Genomic DNA, 18,801 nt, shown 5'->3' with positions numbered 1-18,801 from the left:
CATAAAATAAAGTGATACTTTTACTTGGATGGGAATAATTCAGCAGAAAGGAATCTGATGATCCAGGTGACCCCAATACAGAAGCAGTTTTGCGTCAATGGCTTTCACGCTGGGAAATTACAGTGTCCCTGAGTCCCAACCCAGTGAGCAGGGTTTGGTGGTGGGTATATCTTCGTCTGTGTTCCAAGAAAGCGGCTGGTTTCCACTGGTAACTGTAGCCCTCATTCTTGTGTGTATAAACCTGGTTCCTGGCTTTATGCAAGAAACCTGGTTTGGGTTTAGGTTGTTTCTTTTTTTCCCGAGAAAGTTGAAATTCCACCACCCATTGTCTGCTGCACCTACTGAACTGAGGCTTGAGTCCTTGCAGACTTACTATGCAGAGCTCAAGGTAATAAAAGGTAATAATTAATATTAATCAAGTGTTTACTATATAGTAAGTTATACTTTAGGTTTAACCCCCATAAACTGCACAAGAGCCCTAGAAGTAGGTGCTATTATTATTTTGACCATTTTACAGATGTAGACACTGAGGCACAGAGATGATAAGTAACTTGCTTGTGGTCACACATTCACAACTCAGGAAGTGGCAGCCTTGGGATTTGAACCAAGGCAGCCTGACTCCAGAACTCTAGTGTTTTACAGTAGTTTACATAGAGGGAAGATATAGGTGTATGAATTTGTCAGCCAGCACATAATAATTTGGACATGCTGATCCAAAAAGTTCTCCGCCATAACAACAGTACTATGGTCACATTGTGGGGAGTGCATTTAGTTTTAGCAAAATATGGTTTATCACATTCAATTAATGTCATCAATTTGATTTTTTGTTGGCATTAAATTCTTTTTCTGTTTTTGAGACAGAGTCTCACTTTGTTGCCCTGGCTAGAGTGAGTGCCGTGGTGTCAGCCTAGCTCACAGCAACCTCAAACTCCTGGGCTCAAGCGATCCTCCTGCCTTAGCCTCCCGAGTAGCTGGGACTACAGGCATGCGCCACCATGCCCGACTAATTTTTTCTATATATATTTTTAGTTGGCCAGATAATTTCTTTCTATTTTTAGTAGAGATGGGGTCTCACTCAGGCTGGTCTCGAACTCCTGACCTCAAGCGATCCACCCACCTCAGCCTCCCAGAATGCTAGGATTACAGGCGTGAGCCACCACACCCGGCCGGGATTAAATTCTTAAATGTGTTTGTTTTTAAAGCTGTAAATGATCTAAAGTATATATCCTCATTTTATGTTTTTACATGTTTGCTTAATATTATAATAAAATATTATTTTAACCAACAATGGAAGTCCTAAAAATGTTTTGTCCTTAGAGTTTGATTATTACTAAGTAAGAAACATATTGCTGTAGTTAAAAAAAAGTTTTTTGTTTTTTTTTTTTCCTGGAAGAAAGAGGATCTTTGTTTCTCTTCTAGGTTCCCCGAGAATTAACCAGACTTCTGTTTGTTGAGAGAAGTAAATGTATTACTTAACAGAACAGTTCTCATCCTAGCTAAAAAGACTGCATTTGAGGGACTCTCAGAGCCCTGCTTTCAAAGGCTTCAGCTGCCTGGGTAACTGAGCCATGTAGAAGCAGAATCCCAGTTTTGAATCGTTTCCCAAGGCAGGCTTTATTTAATTCAGAAAGAGAGGAAATGCACTGTGATTCTTAAAGAAACTCGGTATAATTTTGCATTGCAATTTGCAAGACATAACAGCTCTATTCCATGGGCCTTTCCTTAGAGGAAAAAAAAAAAAAAATCAGTTGACTGCAATGATCTGTTCCATTTCACCCAGATTGCAGAAGACGCTAAAAACAGGAACAACTAAATGACAGACTGTGTGAAGTTGAACAGGGAACTTTATTGTCCCCTTATATGTCCATATTTATTCTCAATTTACTTAGCATGGGTGTGAGCCTGACCTTTTGGTGCAGGAGTCATAGCTGTTATCATAGCTTTGTAACAACTTTATAAGGGTCAGATACAACATGAACATCATTTTCATAGACTTTTAAGTTGACTGTGGTGAGAAAAAAAAAAGTTTACTCTTGTTCCCAAAATTGCTTTTAGATAATAAAATTTCACCACTACTACAGGATCTGCTTTGAATTCAGCAATAGTTTACTCTAGCAAATAATGAGAAATCACTAACTGATTCCTGAGTGAATTAATGAATGAACCTTTCACTCCTGTGTGGGACTTTCCAAATAGACATTATTTCGGTATATTATTTGACAGAGGAGTATACTTTTCTTTTTTGACCATCTACTGGAAGATATCTCATGACATGAAAAACCCTAATCCTAAATTGGAATTTTTCATGGCATGTGAATAAGACAACAGAAAAAAATGTACTACATTCCTTAACAAGAACCAATTCACCCTTGTTAATAAGATATTAAGTTTAAGCATTTTTATTTTGGTCGTAAATTAAGAGTCATCTTATTTTCAACCCAGTTGCTAGACACATAATAAGGAAAAGTACAAGTGAGTTATTACTTGTTAGTTTTTCCACAATAAGACTTAAAGAGATGAACCAGTTGCAAGGGAAAGAGGAAAATCTGAAAGAAAAGTGGGAGTTCCCAGTTGCTGCTTTCTGCTGTGATAAGGTATTAAAGACGAATGGTAATAAAGGCAGAGTTATGGTACCCGGCATCGGCAAAATTGGGATAATAAAACTACCACTCTGATGAGAGTAAATGAAAATTCACAAAAACCATGTAATCATTTAAAAAAACGGTAAACATATTGAGTGCTTAGCACTCCAGACATAACCTGTCTTAAGCTCTTCACAGTTTAAACTCATTTAATTTCTACAATGATTCGATGAGGCAGGTTATTATAGTCATTTACTCCCCTTTGACAGATGAGGACAAGTGAGCTGTAGGGAAATGAATTTGCCTAAATTCATCAGCTAGTAGTGATGGAGCCAGGACTTGAACCCAGGTGGTCTAGCTCCAAAGCCCTCACTTTTGACTATGAGGCTACACTTCTCCTCAAAGGGTGGCAGGAAGTATATCAAATGCTAATTAGCCTCAAATAGCACTTGAAGATCTAGCTTTCACAATTGTAAGCTTTGGAAAAAAAATCGGAGCATTATTATTATTGCTGAAAAAGACTTCCTTATTATCTGTAATCCCAAGGGGTTACAAAGAATTCAGGAGATAATGCCAGTCAATTACTTCTAGTTTTCTGTTTGGAATTTACAATGTACATGCAGAGAGATCATTATTATCTACACACTTTAGCAGCTACTAGTCACTGTAAGAGCACACAGGTGTACGTAATAAGTCAAATAAAAAACTGGCATCAGACACAGAGAAAAGTAAAATAACATATAAAGGACACAAAGTTCATGCATGTACTTTTTGCTACATTACTGATTAGGGTACCGTTTGATTAATTTTTTGGTCAAATATCAGCTATAGCCAATGGCTATAATGAATTTTCAGATGCTAAGGTAATAATTTTTATGTTAGTTTTATTCCAAAAAGACTGCAAAAAAAAAAAAAAATCTCCAAGTGATAGACTGAAATCCTGGATATTAAGGTTTCTTAATGTTTCAGAATATAGAAAATTCCCATTCAGCCTTACCTATTTCTTGAACAAATATAATGTTGTTTGGGTCATGTAATTTAATTTATTGAGAAAACAAAGATGCACATACCATTAAAAATTAGCCAAATCATAAACATTATAAATAAGAGAGATATTTCATTATATTAGAGAAAAAATGAATTCATTATATATGGTTATTTGTTTCACAGTTAAGAGAGTTGATATAAAAGTAATGCTATTTAGATATTTACTTTAGATTTGCAAGATGGCTGAGAACATTAACCAAACACTTTGCTTTAGTGACTAAGAGAAAATAAATCACTGACAGTGGTTATAGCTTGTCGGAGCATTATGTTAGGCAAATAAGTTTTTTACTTCGAAATTTCCTGCTGACATTAATAATCTCATTATATTTCCTAAAACCTTCAGCTTAGCCAAGGTTGCTTGGAAGCTAAATATTTAAAGGAGGCAATTTTCAATATGTAGTTAACAAATGTGAGACTCACTAATAAGTTTCAGACCTGAAATATTTTGAAAACATTCATTTGATTGCCAAACCTTCAACGTACTTATTCAGTGATTTAATTTTCTTCTGTAGAACCAATAACTCATTTGGTGATAATAAGAATGTTACAGATTAAGTGTCATTTAACTTGTGCACATTTAACTATTTTCTTAGTATCAGTTTTTATATCCTGCACTGTGAGAACTACACATCAAAGTAGCATGAAGGTGACATGGAATTTGTGAATTCAATAATTTTTTCTAAATGTATAACATGGATTAGAAACAAATTGAAGAATTTAAGATTCAATGTCTTCTTCCTGAACACATAGTTTATTTCCTTAGGAATGTAGCATCTCCTATTAGAAATATCATATCATCTGGGATAGTTTAGCATGACATTAAAAGCTAAAAATATGTAATACTTAAAACAATTCTCCCTTAGTCCAGGAATGGTCAGTTGTCATAGCCTAATCAACTTTCTCCATTTACTTTTCAGGATAATTCTTTCTCTATGTATTTTATTTATTCCTGAAGTACTGAATTTATATATCCTGCAAGAGGGAATGAAGTCCTTTCAAAATTTTTGAACACATTCTGCATTTTCTCATTTAATGCTTTTGAGTTTAATAATGGGGCTGTACTTAGTTTTGCTTTGAAAAATATCCTAGTTGAAGTGAAATGACTTTATAATGTTTGTGATTTAACAGCTCAATATTTTTGAACTGTGAGCAACTCATCGGCTTACCTAATTGGTCGTACTGCAATTCAATATTTGTATTTCCTTAATACTTTTTCCCTTTGGTTTTCTTCCAAAAAATATCTGAAAAGTTATTTGATAATTTTATGAGTAAATAAAATAATCTTGCTGATATGATTATAGTTTTGGTTATAATAGTTATGAAAACATATTTGTCATATAATACATTAGTGTATGAATTTATCCACTCACAAGGAGCTAATGCTTTTCAACCCATGGGGGGAAAAATGAAGACTCTTTAACATCACTTGCTAACTTTTCAAACTCTAGTTTTTAGTAACTAGAATATTTCTGTTTTATATGCAGCACTAGAACTTTGTAAAGTTGAATTCTCAAGCCTCAGAGAAAATTTTTCGAAAAAGATTGGTTTAGAAGATATTTTGAAGAATCTACTCCTTAATTCAGTTGTCCACATAGGGACTACAGAACTCTAAAATTTGGTCTAGAATTAAGTCTATGTATGAGTTAAGGTCATGCTTTCTATTTTACAGGTTTGCTAAAGGATTAATCTAAGCAAAACTAGTATTTCCAAGGTCGAATCTCAAAGAAGTAGGCTATTTTACACATATCCAAGTAGAGCTTGAATTTGTCTAAACATTCATTCACAGTGTAAAAACAAAGAAAGAAAACATTTGGGTAAATTACTGATTAGCATTTAGCTTAGTAAGTTTTTGGTACGGAAAAGTTTAGTATATGGTAATATGAAACCAGCTAAGTTGCTCAAATAAAGCATAAGAGGTGTTTTAAAAATCAACATAAAAATTGTCCAAAGTTTTCTCAAATTTTAAATTTAATGGTATTTCTTCTTCCCATTAAATAATTTCTAATTTCCAACTCCTGGAATTTTGGCAACCTATGATTTTTAAAGAGTTTACCTATTAGTGTATTAGATTTATTAATATTTGTTAAATACCTTAATTTCATCTTTATCAACTCAAAACATCCCCTGCATTTCACACAATTTCCATTGTGAGAAAAATGTATATTATACACACATTTTCCCTCTATATCAAGAAGACTAAAGACAAAACATAGATGTGTAAGTTAATTTCTCTCAACATAGGAAGAAACACTGATCATTCCTTCCTTTATCCCTCTGAATTTGTACCCAAATCTTGTTCTATACTATTTTGTAACTTGTTGGTATGAAATCTTACATCATATACAAATCACATCATGCCTAAAAGTTTAGTTTTGTAGGATTGTAAGTGATTGGTGTGAGCTCACTCCTTCCTTGACATACTGCCACGGATTGTATTAATACTCCTACTGGCATGACCTGACCTTGCCCATTTCACTGCAGGGATAGTCTGTGAGTTTTCCAGAGTTGACTTAAACATTTATCTCTCTCCTGGAAAAATGGCCTTGTTTTTTCCACTTAAGCATGAAAGTTTAAAATTAGCCTTTAGTTTCAGAAGATCTGTATTTTATATGTTCTATGTACATTTGTATTTTTTTTGGTAGGACCAGGAAAAATGACAATAGGTTAAGAAATGAACACCGTGTTCTTTTCATCTTTAGACATCTTGAAAGGAGAAAAATTCCCAATTGAGATTATTTGATATTTTTAACATATAAACTCGTACTGAATTTAGCTGTAAAAATAAGTATACAATCACCTTTTGTTTGCAGAGGGGAGAGAGAATACGTATTTCGAGGTAGAAGGGGAAATTCTATTGAAGCTACAAAACTGTTTTCACTAAATTCTTATTCGTTGCACAGTTTTTGGCATTGGTGGCCTGAGATGCTGTCTACCAGTGCTTAAAAAGGTAACCTAGTGGGTGTTATTAAAAAAATAATTAAAAAAAATAAGCATCTTTAAATTTTGTTTCTTTTTTTTTTTTTTGGTGACTGTGTTAATTTGCATAAAATTTTAAGAGCATTTGGATCCAGATAAAATACTGTGACTCATCCTATAAATTATGAAGTTGTTTGCAAATGATGGGCATAGTGAACAAAACAGGTAGCCTTATCATCATCATCATTATTTTATATTTTTCTTATGACTACATATTACTCACCCTTTGGCCCAAAGAAAGTTTTTATAGAGCCTCTGGAGTTGGATGAGTTTTTACAAATCCTCCATAGTTAGATAAATTCACAGCAGCTGCAAAAACCTATAAATGCTGAATTCTCTGTTGAGAAAAATATTGTACTTTCTCCTCAGGGCTGCAACAGATCCTAGTGAGTTTTGAAAGTTAAAAGCAGAAATGCATTCTCAGCCTTGCTCTGTGGCTTGGCAGCGCCCCCCTATGTCCAGGATCTAGAATGAAATCCAGTTTGAGTAAGAAACCAGCAGTGGTGGGCTCAGTCTTGAACAATCAGCTACAGAAATGGCTTGGACTTGCAGCCCCCGCAAGAATGCTGTCCCCTGAAGACCGAGATCCAGTACTCTCTTGTTTTCTTTCCAGCCCCCCAAAATCCATTTTCTGGAAGGCACTTGGTAGACTAATTAACATTAGGATATAATTTGCTGAGATTTAATATGTCGCTCCCGCTGAGAGATTTGCATGTTCATTACAGACAATGCTGTAAAAACAGGGGCCCCTGAAGTGTGGAATTTCTGGCATTCTGGGGTCAGTCCAGAAGTGCGTGGATCAGGTGAGGCAAGTGCAGGGTCTCATTCTGGTTTAATTTAGAATTTTGATAATTTGCTCATCGTGAATTTGTTTTTCCATTAATATTTTATTTTAAAAAAGATTGCATCAAAACATTATTTATCTTGAGTACTGAGCTTTTGGACACCCCCTTAAATTCTGCCCTCCCCAAGTGAGTGCTTTATGTGTCTCACCCTCGTCCTGGCCCACTCAGGAGGAAGTGGCCTTTTTGTGAGTGCTTGCCGGTCCTAGAATTTTGCATATCGCTCTACAAACTTGCGATCCAGTCTGCCTTCCCAGTTGAACTCAGTGACCACCAATAAATGGTTTTGCTGTGTCTATCACAAGCACACTGTGTAGGGAGACTGAACTGAAAACTTGCCACCAATCCAGTGACGTTGAAAGTGTTTAATGGGTTCATGTAACAAGGGAGGAGGAGGTCCTTGGGTTCAAAGGATCATAAAATAATAAAGTTATATAACATTTTTGCATTACTCTAATAAAAAAAAATAGAAGAATTGCCATATTGCAACAGTATCTATTGTCCCGGGTTGATCTTTCACCTTGCATGGCTAAATTCTCAGTAATCATTCTTTTTAACATTTCAAACTGCTGACTTTTTCTGTTAGGATAAAATAGATGTAGCCAGATTGGGGACGGTATCTCCTAAGGGTATAGGGTTTAATATTAACTTCCCAGGGAGCACAAATGAGGACTTCCAGTGGGTGCCTTGGTTTCCCCTTGGGAAAGAAAGGGCTGAAGGCTCAGCTCTCCCAAACCTGGAATGTGATCAGATTTCAGCCTTCAAAGGTCAGTATCTGGAACCTCAGAAATGCAGTATTTAGAGCGCTTTTGAGGTTTATGGCAGGGAAGAAGGATAATTTAGCTGTAGTCAGCAGCCCTCAGGATTCATGGGCAGTGCTTTTTGGATTGAACCTGCAATGTGTGTTGGTGGAGTTTGTTTTCCCTCCATAGATCAGTTTCCTGGTTTTAACAAAACAAGGAACTCAGAAAGCTTTTAATTGCAGCTGGGCAGGAAGACAGGGCTAGAGAGAGGATGATCTTGATAAAAACCAAGAGTTTAAATTCACTTATGTCTTTGCTTTTACACATGAAAATAGATCCCTACCTAATTTAGGCTTCTCATTTCATTTCAGCATGACTGGGACATCTTTATTATTGTGTTTATCAGGATTTAAAGTTTTGAGGGGAAGGGCATAATAAATTCACTTAAGAGCTGCCTAGAACTCATTGTGGAAGAAATCTGGCTATAAATAATAAAACAGTCTCACGGTTGATGCATATTTGATTAACAATGGTGATGTTAGCCATGTATATTCCTTACTTTCTACTTCCACAAATGTCAGAGAAAAGGGATAATCTAACACCATATTAGGAGACAACTTTCTGTTGTATTTATAAAAAGCATTAGGATATACTAGATATTAGACCATAACAGATGTTGCTTTTCTTGATATCATTTTCATAGGAAATTTTAAGGTTTCTTTCCCCTGATATATATGGTTTAAAAATGAGTTTCATTAGTGACTTTCTAACCTTGAAATACTGAAATTGGATAGGAACTCAGTTAAAAATACTTTTACTTTATTTAATAAGCCTTTTAAATTAATATTTTAAAATTAAGAGAATGATTTGTTTTAAAAATATTAGCTGACACACAATTTCATAAGAATAGCTCACATAGATAGAGCATATCTTTAAATTGTATCAATTCAGCAGCTCTGTTAGGCAACATTATGTCTAGGAAAAGCAAAGTCAAAACTCCTAGAGTTAATATGTGTAACAAAGAAACTTTCATTAACCTTGTAATCTCTTGCAAGTGTCCAGAAGTTTACAAAAGTGTTTATACAAAAATCTCCATTTGTCTTCTTATGTTTCTATAATTAAACTTTTCATTATTCAACACTGATATTTAAGATGAATAGACAACATTTACACATTGGACCTTATCTTCCTCAATATATTTAAGTGCTAACATCATAATAACTGTATTTCATTCTTTTTTATGGCATATACACTTTGTTTTGGGGGGCCTGTGTTCAATTAAGTAGGTTCTTGCGATCTAGCCTTGGAAACTAGCCACCATTTTAAATACAACTACTACCAGAAAGTAAAGTAAACTTTTGCAACATAATATTTGCATTAGGGAATGACTGTTATAGAGAATCACGGACCCCATAATAGTCAGGTTTTCTTACTGAAGTATCAACATGAGTTCAGCTTAAGGCCATTTTTCCCATGGGATGGTACTATGGTTGGACCCAGAAACATGATTTGAGTGTAATAGGTTCTGTGTCATTAACCCATTAAAATAGAGCAGAGCAACTGATATGTAAAACAGTTTTTAAATAGTTCAGAGAAAAAGAGGAATAGGGCAACAATCAGAATTTTAAAGGTCAACATTACTAATTGGATTAACTTTAATTATGTGAGGCTGGATGGCCAATTGATTTATAAAGTGCAGAGACTCACTTAAGGTGTTAATTTAATATGTCAGATGGATAAAGTCTGTCTGAGATCCTGGAGACCCTAAAGGCAACTCTCTTGACCAAGTTTAGTTTCATAAACTTCACTTGCCTTTACATGTAATCAGATGTAACAATAGTGGTCTTCCTCCTTCTCTCCCTGGGTAAGACAAATTTCTGATTTTGTTTTCTCAACCAGAAAATGATATTGGAGGATTTTAGAAGGATTAATATGGGTAAATAAGATAAAATACTTGCCTTGGAGATTCTTTTGAGTTCTTCAACAAAATAATTTATCTGTCTCTTTACGTACTCAATGCAAATATTTTATTTTGTTTTAAATAATTGACAGGGTTAGTCAGGAATATCTACATTTTTTAGCTATTATTCATGGTTAGTCATTAATGTCATTTACCTCATATACATATTAGACATTTGATATACTTGAGGTATGATGAATTATAGTATAGTAAATGAGAGTAGAAAGACCATGTTTTTAATTTTTAGCAACACAAATTAATTTGGTTTTGGCCTTCCATGCTATGTCAGTGATGTATACTTGATAGAAATCAGAAAATTGAGATGCTGTAGTTTGGGGTTTTGTTAAGGAACACAGATACCATCATTTACCATGAGTTCTTTCTAGATAATTTTTTGGGCTTGATTTTGGTTCTCTACAGTGCAATTGGAAATTCAGAAACTTTCTCTGTTCCCATCTTTTGTGTGGAACAAGGATAGGTGTTTAACAAATGCTTACAAGTCATTTAATTTTTTTTTCTTATTTAAACAAGTCATTCATACTTGTAATAATAAAGGACACACAGGTAAACAGTGATATATAAAAATTATCCTTACCTCTACTACTTTATCCAGTAATAAATATTATTTATATACAGGCTGTGATAAGTTAAAGATGCACATTTTAACCTTAGAGCAATCCCTAACAAAATAAAAGAAAGAGGTATAGCTAATAACTCAATGATGGAGATAAAATGGAATCCTAAAAAATACTTAATTAATCCAAAAAAGGCAGAAACATAAAAAAACAATATGAGACATAAAAATCTAATAGCAAGAAGGTAGACTTAAGCTGACCATACTGATAACTGCATTAAATGTAGTTTAAATGCTCCAATCAAAAGGCAAAAATTAGACTAGATTAGAAAGCAAGAGCCAACTATATGTTATCTATAAGAAATACACTTGAAATAGAAAGATATAGATAGGGTAAAAATATAAGGTGGAAAAAGATATGTCATACAGACACATATAAGAAAGCTAGAGTTGCTATCTTAGTATCAGACAAAAGAGACTTTAAAATAAAGAATATGACTAGGAATAAAAAAAGAGACATTTTATAATAGAAAAGGGAGCAATTGATCAAGAAGATATCACAACACTAAATGTGTATGCAGCCAATAACAGAACTTAAAAATACATAAAGGAAAACCTGACAGATCTAAAAGAAGAAATAAATTCACAATTAGAGTTGGAGACTTCAGCAGTTCTCTGTCAGCAATTGATAGAACAAATTGACAGAAAATTAGTAAGTATACAGAAGACCTGAACAACACTCTCAGCCATCTTGACTTAACTGACATTGATAGAACATTCCACCCCAAACAGAATTTGTATTATTTTCAAGCAAACATAAATTTCATCAGGATAAACCATATACTGGGCAAGATACCAAGTTTTGTTAAATTTTAAAAGTTTAATGTCATATAGAGATGTTATCTGACTACCATGAAATTAAATTAGATATTAGTAGTAGAACATTATCTGAAAAATCTGCCAATACTTGGAAATAAAGCAACATATTTTAAAGTAACCCATGGGTCAAGAAATAACCCAGAGGTGTGGGGAAAAGTCAACATTGTTTTGTAACCTGCTCTATTTACTAAGCAGTATGTGTCAATTTCGTCATATTTGATGACTCTGTTATATAGAGGTACCAAAAATTATTTAGTTGATTCACTGAGGTTGCCCATTGAGGGCAAAAGTTTTCACTTTTGTAAACAGTGTTGCTATAAACATTGTTACACAGATACTATTGACTCCTTGCCTGATTATTTCTTTGGGAAACATTCTTAGGAGTCAATCATTTTGACCAGTTTCCCTTGGCTCATAGAGGCATGGATTGGACCCAAATGTAGCTGAGGTGTGCTGGGGACTTGGCCAGAGAGGCTTAGCATAGGGAGGGCAAGGTGGTTTTGTAGTGATAGCTGCAGGGTAGATGGTCCAGACTGGGACAGAGTCACAGCTAGACCTCACGAGAGCCTGTAGTGCTAGGGAGAGTGGAGGTGAGACAAAATCATGGAGGGAAGGTGGCCCTGGCTTCCTGGGAGCAGGGCCTGACTCTCTAAATCAATAGTGTGACTGTGAATTCACCAGTTGCAAACGTTGGAATTGCGCCCAGTAGAGCTACTGGCAACTGGGCAGAGGGGAATCTCCTTAGAGATGAGAGGAGGCAGAGAATGTTCCTGATTCTTCCTCTCCGCCATGATGCCCTGTGAGCCACACTCCTTGCAGCCTTGAGAAATAAAGGTGGGGATGGTGTGGAAGACTAAGAAATCTGAGTGACTGGTCAGTGTTTTTAAACCAAGTGGATATTAAGTTAATTTTATTCCCATTAACCAGTGCAAGAGGAATCAGAAGGAAAGCCAGATTGATATAAACGAAATAATAATGATGCTACTATTTATCAAGCACCTGCTATGTATTAGGTATGCGCCAAATTTAATAATCACAATAGCCCTATGATGTAGTTACTATTGCTATCTCTATTTTACTTATGAGGCGATTAAGGCACAGAGAGGTTAGGAAATTTCCCTAAGGCACACAGCTAGTGAATGGTAGAACCAGAATTTGAAGCCAGGCACTTTGAAACCAGAACCCATGTTCTTAAACATTTCCTTTGCACAATCAAACCATAAAATGAGATACATTTGCAATATCGCTTCATAAATGATCAATAAATATTTTCCAGATAAATGAATGCCTTGCTGAGTACTGGAGGTGGTGGTGGGGTGTGTATGTGAGCATTACAAAGCTATCTGAGCCCTAGTTCCTGCCTTCCTGGATCTTAAAGTAGTTATGAACTTTACCTGTGAATAGTGAATTCAGCCTTGCTTAATACATTTAACTTATGTTTTGACATAAGTATGTATGTAACTAAATTAGCCTAACAACCAAGGTTTGCCAAAGCAAACACTGAGGGTAATAACAGACAGACTCGCTGACCTCAGGTGTGAGACTCCAGTTTGATAATGGCCCATAAAACCTGCAGAATTGGAATTACCCAGGAGATAGAGCTGTTGCCAGATTACTCAGTTACAGGGTTCCCTGAAAGCAGGTTTCCTGGGAGGAAGGTGTAGACCCGGGCTACTCAGATAAAAGGGACAGATAAACAAGATGTAGTTCCTGTGTTTTTCCTTTGGGTTGATGACTCTCCAGTATTTTCAAAGAGCAATCTATACATGAACAGCCTCCTGCACAAAAACCCATGTCGTGAAATTTCCCTCCACCCTCGTCACCATCCTGGAAAGAAAATAGATTTCTCTGAGCTCTGTACTCTCTGTCTGCAGATTCTGTCTCTTCTTGGGATGTCTCTGTGGTGGCCCTTACAGAAAGAGCACCCACTTGTCCTGCATTTGGGGCTGGTTTTTTTTTTGTGTGTGTGCATAGATTAGAACACATCTAGCATTTAAAAACGAACAGAAAATGAAATATGTAGATTTATCTTTCTACAAAATTTGGCAGCTCAAGGAAAACATACGTATTGGTGAAGATTGATCCTAAATCCAATTTGCACTTTGTTTAAAGACTAAATTCTGCATTGACTAAAAAAGATATTAAAATATCTTTATAAAGAATCTCAAAGAAGTGAGTAAAATTATATATATTTTTTGGGTACCTAGCAAATCGTAGTATTTATCCGAGATACATGGAAAGCATAATATAGGTGATATTCTTATATATTAATGTTGCATTTATTTTTTAAGAAGGCTAGCAAAGGATGTCTATGGTTATTGGTATAATTATTTTAGCAAGGTTTTTATTCTTCTAATGATTTTAAATTAAGTAAATTTAAATAAATACATATTCCCCTTCGAGTCTCACAGAAATCCAAAACTAACTTTCAAAACTTTGTATAATTATAAAATTGGAGTCCCAAGAGAATGGAATATATTGTAGTAACTGATGTATCTTCTCAAAATTATAAAACGGTGTGAATGTCATGAACTCAGCTTTTGTTTATTTAACTTTTTTCCCATCACCTCTTTCTTCCACACGTCCTTATTCCTCAATGGCATTTCTTCCAGACCCATCAACACCCCAAGGGAAGCTACTTAATTAAGACACACACACACACACACACACACACACACACACACAGACTACTTGTACGTATGAACATCGTTGATCTTCTGAAAACATAGAGAAAACATATGCATTGCCTCTAAATAAAAAATAAAAACATTAAATTAATCAAAGTTCTGAGCATGAATTTCGTGTGGTATGAATTTTTTTTAGTCTTATTCTTAATTTGCAGCATTTAGTTTCTTTTGCTTTATTAAGACTTGGATAACCTGGGCATAGAAGTGCTTTATAAATAATGGTGTTGCATGTAAGATCGGGTTAGTACTTCAGTTTTAAATTGTATTCTTATTCACCCTAGAAACCTGAGTGCAGGAAAGAAACAAAGGGAAGAAACAAAGAAAAAGAAATAAAACCACTTTGGAAATGGAATAAGAAAATCTGGGATAGAAACCTGGCATTGTCAGAGTGACAGAGCAGCAAACACTAATTGAGCACCTACTATATGTCAAATGCTTTTTCTAATTCTTGCACAGACTTACTATGTGTATGACTGTGGCAAAGCCCCAGAACCTTTCTGAAATGTAGTTGCAAATTAAAATGATACTGTGTACCCATCTTACCTCACGGGGTTGCTATGTGACTCAAATAAGATATTAAGTAACATAAATAGACCTAAAATTTATCAATCACTTTTTATGTATTAGGCATGGTTCTAACTGCTTTACATACATTAATCCTTTTCTTTTTAACTCTCCTACAAGTGGGAAATACTATTTTATAGACAAAGAAACTGAGGCAAGAAGACTTTCAGTATCTTGCCCAAGGTTATATAGCTAACAAGAAGCAGAGCATGCATTTGAATGAAATGACATGTTAAGATTGAATATATACAATATTTATTATATTCAACAGAAAGATCTCAAGTTAAATAGCCTGGGAAGTCTAGCTACCCTTAGGGTCTTTGTTTGGGAGAATACCAAAAAATTGCATGTAGTTTGGTGGTGTTGAAGGAACAGGTCTTAGGAGCGAGACTCAGATCCATAAACTTCCTGCTGATATCTTGTTATCTGGGCAGCTTAGTGACAGTTCAATTCATGAGTGGTTCCTCTCTCCTTTCTCTTATTGTCAGGTTCCTGCAATTTACTCCACCTCAATACATTGCCAATTTAAGATCGACTAGAGATTCTAACCTTTGGAAAGCAAAGCGACTTGAACAGTTTGCAATGAAATGCAAATGAAAATACAAATGAAAAATGACAAAATACATTTTTGCATAAAAACTGAATGCCACATACTAGACTTTTCCCCCTTCTACCCTCCAATTTGTTCTTGTTTCTGCGAGAAGTCAAGATGCGGCTATCTTAAAATGGGTGGGCGGGGCCGACACTCGCTCATACGCAGAGAAGCAATGAAGGAACCTTTCACCTTGTCTTTAAGATGTACAAACAAGGGACAATTTGGTTATGAGGAAGAGAGGAGCTCCTAGGAGAAAGTGACCTTGCCTCTCATTTTAGACCTTATGACCCATTTAGAAAAGTTGTAAAAGGAAATCTCATATTGAATAAGATAGTGAGTGGACCAAATGACGTATGTGGTTTCAATGATACCACCCTGTCCTCACCTTAAATTCAGTGTGGGAAAGGCCACCCTATCCTCTTATCATCTTTTCCCTCTCGTGATTGCCCTCTTGGCCCCATGGTATTTTTATTTACTGTGGAATATAATGAAGTTATTTTAGTGTAGGTGATTGGAGCCCACTCTGGAGCCAGACTGCTTGGATTTGAATCTCAGCTCCTCTTCTCGTATGAGCTGAGGGACTCTGGGCAAGTTATTCGACCTCAGGTTTATTCCTCTGTAAAGCGAGGATGATAATGATTCCTCCTTCATAGCTTTGTAGTGAGGATTAAATAGTTAACATGTAAACTGCTTAGAACAGTGCCTGGCACAGAGTAAGCGCTTAATAATAATTATTATTATTGTTGATATTATTAAATTATTAAATACATAAATATTACTTAACTTACTATTATTCATTTTATTACTTGTCTATAGACTCCGGAAGCTCAAGAGTGAACAAGGGCACCGTTCTCTACAACCCATCCTTCAGTTTTCTATCAAATTGACTCTTCCTTTAAATGCCTTTCATCATTCCTTTCTCCTGTTCATAGCCTGGATTAATCTCACACTGAACAGATGATAAACTCAAACTTCTTTGATTGCCAGTCAAGGCTCTTCATGGCCTGGCCTCCATCATTTTCTCCAAACTTTTTTATAGGGAAGATGCTTTGGATGGGTTCCCAGTCTGGGTTCAGAGCGAGCAGCGCCACCTACTGGGCAATTTTATTCTAGGTAACTCTGAACATTGACATTCTTTTAGAACTTAAAAGAGCTTTCTATACCACCTAAGGCTGTGGCTCCCAAACGCAAATGCACATCTGAATCACTTTTTAAAAAAGAGTCAAAAACGTAATTTAAGTGGAAGCTGTGGAATTCTATATACATAGAACACCATATACATACATACATATAGACATATATACATATCAGGTGCGTGATTTTTAAAAAAATTTATTTTTGTTTGACAATAATTGTATATATGCATGGGGTATTTTCTATGTGTATTCTTTGTTCTATGAAGTCAAACATGAAAAAATTGCTTTTAAACACCCTCGCCCCTGGTGGACAGTTTGGGACTTAAATGGTTTGGTTGCACGCTAAGCACATTAGCTGTTTTTTGCAAGGCAGAGGTAGATGTTGGTGCTGGCTTTGGTCCATTTGTTCTGAGATCCCATTTCAAGGCAGGATAGCTGAAAGACCACGGAAGAGTTGTGGAAGTGTCAGGAATGGCATTTCATTTTGAAAGACTTTGACACCATGATTTTAGAAGGCAAGGAGAACTCAAAGGATAATGGTAGAGCATCAACGATTGGAATAAAGTAGTTATGTTTATGTATCACTTCAAAGCTTTAAAAGAACTCTCACATTATCTTATTAGACCCTCAAAATAGCTCCATAAAATAGCACGGGAATTATCATCTTCATTTTAAATGAAAGGATGATGAGACAAAGGGAGATTAAATGATGTGCTTTAGGTTTTAAAACCAGGACTTGTGACTTCTAATGCTGTGGACTCCCCATTGTGCTATATTTACCTCTTCCAAACTCTCATTCTACAGATAGGAAAACTGAATCCCGGTGAGGCTAAGCAGTTGTCTCCTAAATAACATGGTAAGTTAATAGCAGCATTGGGACCAGAGTCTCCTGATTGACAATCCACTCATTTCACAACTCCACTTCCTCCCTTTGCTCAAACCCCAGCAAGGACAGCACTATCAGTGGAAAGCAGGGGTGAGTAAACCCCCATTGGAATCACTGCTCTGAATTGCGAAGGCAGATGTGTGAAGTGTGAAGTCTTTTCGAGGGATTCCTGTAGCAGAGGAGAGAGGGGGTGAGGGAAGGGGACATTACTTTGAAAACTGAGACTAACTCCCCGGATTTCCCCAGGTTTGGCTGCGACCCACATTCTCAGCCCCTCCAGACACCAGGCCGAAGGGGCCACTGGAGCAGGGCTGCTCCACACCTGCCTTCTGACCTCGGGGCGGGTCTTCCCTCCTTTCTGCAGGAAATGGGGGAAGGCAGCTATGGGAGCCGTGGGTTTTCACAACACATCCTCTGCCAGGACTGGAGACCTGTTTTCTGAGCAGCTTGTACAATTTGAGCTCTGGTGCTAAACACACTGGTGGAGTGAGAATGTCTTATTTCCTGGTCTCAATTCCTACTTCTGGGAGTTTTAATGAAGATTTGATCATTCTCGAAGGGTTGAATCCTGGCACAAGCATTTCCTGGAAATATAAAAATGTCACCTGGGCTTTCTTGCACTTAGGTAACCTTTGTTGGAGCAACTTTGTTTGAAAGAAACCACAGACCCTTTTAGTCCAAATGTTTGAAACTATTTCATTCTCAAACTTGCACAAACTATTGTGGTTCTTTTGCAGTTGATTAAATTTTCTAGGCCCACAATTCCTAGAGCAAACATTTCTTCATAAAACCTACGTAAAAGTGAATATTCACCTAGATTCCAAATTTAGCACCATTTATTTGCACCAAATTCTGTTACTGTCAGGGAATACTGGACTTTTTCTTACTGTTGGGTGGATAACTGGAGTTTTCAAAGGACATTGCACAATTTTCTCTGCATTTTTTTTTTCTATCTAAGAAGAAAACATTTTTTCTGCATAAACATCACTTCCAAATTTCAACTATAGACCCTTCTGTTAAGCTTATATCTCACTCTACCTGTGTCCTGCAACACAGGTCTTTTTTTCTTTCTTTCTTTTTTTGTTTTTGATCCCACCCCCCTTCCTCAAGACCAGTCTTGAAGTGCAACAAGGACACACAGTGGAGGAAGGTGTGGACATAAGGTTAAGATGTAACCCAAGACATAAATCAGGCTGAAGGAGGATTGGGTACATGGGAAAAGATTGTTAGAAGGTAAATTTCTTTCCCCCTATTTGTGGTATGTACTCCTAGAGTACCAAAAGGGCTTTAGGTGGAAAGAGCTCAGGGATTATAAACCTAACAAAATGGA

The sequence above is a fragment of the Lemur catta genome, chromosome 23 (assembly GCF_020740605.2).
Source record: "Lemur catta isolate mLemCat1 chromosome 23, mLemCat1.pri, whole genome shotgun sequence".
Taxonomy (NCBI): Eukaryota; Metazoa; Chordata; class Mammalia; order Primates; family Lemuridae; genus Lemur; species Lemur catta.
This window is presented reverse-complemented; position numbering follows the sequence as displayed.